Source organism: Protopterus annectens, chromosome 2.part1 (genome assembly GCF_019279795.1).
Source record: "Protopterus annectens isolate FY-2018-M chromosome 2.part1, PAN1.0, whole genome shotgun sequence".
NCBI lineage: Eukaryota > Metazoa > Chordata > Ceratodontiformes > Protopteridae > Protopterus > Protopterus annectens.
The window spans coordinates 455,076,378-455,080,489 of record NC_056729.1 but is presented as its reverse complement, the minus strand read 5'-3'; the positions used below and the strand labels follow the sequence as shown (position 1 = coordinate 455,080,489).

Here is a 4,112-nt window from a genome sequence, read left to right as displayed (position 1 = left end):
AGTTGATTTTTTTTCCCTGTCTAATTTGCACTACTACAAATATATTATAGCTTCCATCCTTGGAAGTCTTATAATGACTGAATCTATGTTATAAGATATTCAAAAATCATGGAATCTTATGAATAATTCTATGAGCACATCTATACTATAGCTAGTGCAAAATCTTTTTTGCCTTTTTCCATAAAGTCTGAAGCAAGGATTCAACTTTGTCTCAACTTTGCCAACAATGGGCTTTCAGCTACTTAAAATTTTGGGAAATTAATTAGACGACTTTTGAATTAAAAATATCTCGATCTGTAAACTTGGATAGTACCTGTTTAATTACTCCTAAAACTGATCCATACCATTTGTACTCCATCAGTAATCATGTTTAAGGGCCATGTGTCATCTCTCACAAACCTATATCTATCATGTTTTTGTGAGTTACAGTATACCTAATTAAATTTAATTGATATTTTTCTTTGGGCTACAAAATATCAATTCTATTTTGCTATGCCTCCTTTCTTCTGCATGTCTCTCTCTAATGCAGCAACCTCACAGTGATGTCATTTGTGAATTCTCATAGGTTTTCAATACCTATTTACTTTGTAACACCAACAGGATATTACCTCAGTCAACAGACAGCAACCCAACAAATTCAAAGCAATATATCTTTTCAGGGACTATGAGTTTCCTGAAAGCTACGCTTACTCAGAAACATGGGTTCTGAAATTTATTGTACAACAAAAGGTGCATTGGAGACAATGATAAATTCTGTTTTAAACATTCTGATTTCATTCGGTGCAGTTTTCAGAACTGCATATATTGTAGGCAGCTTTTTTTCATCACACACTAAAAATTGCAGAAATATTGTCTTTCTCCCTGAAAATTAGGAAAGGCTGACAAAGAATAAAGTGAGAAATAACTGTAACTTTTGATATTCCTTCTTTTGCTTTTTGGAAAGAGGTAATTACAGCTTAAACCACCAAAGTGAAATGCAGGATATTTTTTTCAAACAAAAACAATGTACCGCAATATTTTCAAATGTGTGGGTGAATTTTTCACTCTACTCAGTTCACATTCATATTGCTAAAGAATCTTTTCTCAAGGTTTTCAATTTCAGTAACAAAACTTTAATTTTATTTTTTACCATATTTTAAATGTTGTACAAAGCGTTCCACAGTTTCTAGTAATATTTGCAGAAATAATTTGAACTTAATTTTAAGCTTTAATTTTCAGAATGATGGAAGTTTTAAATATTTGCCACAATGGTGTTCATTTCAAACATGCAGTTTGCCGGATGTAAGCTCATTATACATCTCATTTCAGGTGCACATAGAGATATAATGTCAAAATGAAACCTTGTGTAACAATGCAGACACAACTGAGTAAATAACATAGTGTTCCTCAGTCATTTTGAGCGATATCAGAAATATGTTATTCATTTCAACTTGCAAGAAACACTAAAATGCAAATCTGCAAATGCAGTAGAGGCAGACAGTTATACTGCCTCTTTCCCTTTTGTGCAACTACACTATTCTATCATCTCATACTCCTTAAAAGTGTGTAGATTCACGAGTCACGGCATATTTTATTCTATCCACCTTTATGATATCTCATAGGATCTGACTCTCTGCTGTGATTCCATTAACATCTTCCATCCACTGCTTCATAAAGACAAGCCTTTCACAATTGGAGCTACGAAGACTACTTTTCTAAGCTAATTAACTAATGTAATGTTTAAATATACATAATGTGCAAAGCAGGTTTTTGCTTAGAAAGAATCCATTGAAAAAAGTATTCCAAACCCTCTGGGAATTTAAAAATGTAACATTTTCAAACACATGCTGTGGTGCCTACACTTTCACACAATGCTTAAGCCTGCTTCATCACTTTGCACAAATATCAATCAACCATCCTGAGGTGACTTAAGTAAGTAAATGTCCCTTCAATCACAGAAGCACAGAGGCCAAGATTTATACTACTATTTTAAACTAAATCAAACTTGGACAAAGCAAAGATATACAACTCAGTTTACTGAATAAATTGATAGGTTCTGTTTCATCCTGTTTTCCATCAAAACGCTGGCTGAACAATACCCCACAGTCTGCGTTTTAAATAGACAATCATTAAAATATGGGTATCGTGCTACAACAACATGTTGATGGATCCAGAGGTCTACATCCATTTACAAAGTATTTTGATAAATTAAGACTGTCATTTCTACTGCTTACTGAAATATACTTTCAGAAGGTATGTAATGAAATGGGTCTATTGAAAAATCCTACCCTACTTTAAAAAAATGATATTGCAATGAAGAAGAAAATCTACATGAAGTACTTTAATGACTTCACCTTGCCAACATTATTAAAACATGGAAATCTATCTGTTATATCTTTATTGCCGCATAAATAAAATAATAAAAAACAACTTTTTACACCAATATTTAAATAAACGAAAATGAGAAATGAAAAATATGTCATAAAAAATAAGTGTACTTCAATCATCTGTTCTCAAAAATTGAAGTATCAACTTTTAAAAAGCACAACATGCTGTCATAAAAAATACGTAAAAAGACCTACTCTCCGAAGCCTAATTTTTACAATATACAAAGTCTCCTCAGAGACAGTAAAAAATTGTCAAGTCTCTCATAAAACAGACTTAACGGGATATTGGGTAAAGTTTTCAAATAGCAATAATCACGCCTCAGTAAACCTTCATTGGCTATGATATTACCACTGCGCAAAGCTAAAAAAGATAACTGGGGCTCATACTTCCCTATATTGCAAAGACTTTGACAGCTTGTGGAGACTTTCCTGATGCATTCTGGGATGGAATATGCAAATAATGTCAAGTCTTTTCAAAAAGGTTTGCCATGCTTTTTCCTTTGTAAATTTTAACACTCATTTTACTAAACTGGCATATCGTTCTAAAAGATAAGAATGACACAATAGGTTTTTCACATTACATAACACTGCATTTCTATATATTAGCCATGTTTCAAAAATATCTCATAACACAGAAAATGTACAGAAAATCTTTAATTCATAATGCTTAGGAGAATTCATAGACACTCTCACAAAAACTTTAGCTACTGCACAATAGCTTAACATTAACTTTACAAATGAGATTTTTTAAAGCACAAGAAGCGACTTTTTAGAAGATGCTCTTCTGATAGTATCTTTTTTAATTTGTATGTTAATTAAGCAGATCATCACTGCTATTATGCAATGCTTCTACTGTCTTAGGTATCTGATTATTCTTAGTCAACTCTTATTTTACTATCTAACTCAAAAGTCTGCATCAGATCTGTGGAAAGTTGATTTTTTCCCTGTCTAATTTGCACTACTACAAATATATTATAGCTTCCATCCTTGGAAGTCTTATAATGACTGAATCTATGTTATAAGATATTCAAAAATCATGGAATGTTATGAATAATTCTATGAGCACATCTATACTATAGCTAGTGCAAAATCTTTTTTGCCTTTTTCCATAAAGTCTGAAGCAAGGATTCAACTTTGTCTCAACTTTGCCAACAATGGGCTTTCAGCTACTTAAAATTTTGGGAAATTAATTAGACGACTTTTGAATTAAAAATATCTCGATCTGTAAACTTGGATAGTACCTGTTTAATTACTCCTAAAACTGATCCATACCATTTGTACTCCATCAGTAATCATGTTTAAGGGCCATGTGTCATCTCTCACAAACCTATATCTATCATGTTTTTGTGAGTTACAGTATACCTAATTAAATTTAATTGATATTTTTCTTTGGGCTACAAAATATCAATTCTATTTTGCTATGCCTCCTTTCTTCTGCATGTCTCTCTCTAATGCAGCAACCTCACAGTGATGTCATTTGTGAATTCTCATAGGTTTTCAATACCTATTTACTTTGTAACACCAACAGGATATTACCTCAGTCAACAGACAGCAACCCAACAAATTCAAAGCAATATATCTTTTCAGGGACTATGAGTTTCCTGAAAGCTACGCTTACTCAGAAACATGGGTTCTGAAATTTATTGTACAACAAAAGGTGCATTGGAGACAATGATAAATTCTGTTTTAAACATTCTGATTTCATTCGGTGCAGTTTTCAGAACTGCATATATTGTAGGCAGCTTT

At 32.3% G+C, this 4,112-nt stretch overlaps 1 non-coding gene across 1 annotated transcript; it reads right to left on the bottom strand.

Annotated features, from left to right (window-relative positions):
* Window positions 1–2,593: 2,593 nt before the first annotated feature.
* LOC122795138 lies at window positions 2,594–2,729 on the bottom strand. The gene has a single exon (XR_006363748.1). It is a non-coding gene; the product is annotated as a U4 spliceosomal RNA (small nuclear RNA).
* Window positions 2,730–4,112: the final 1,383 nt, after the last annotated feature.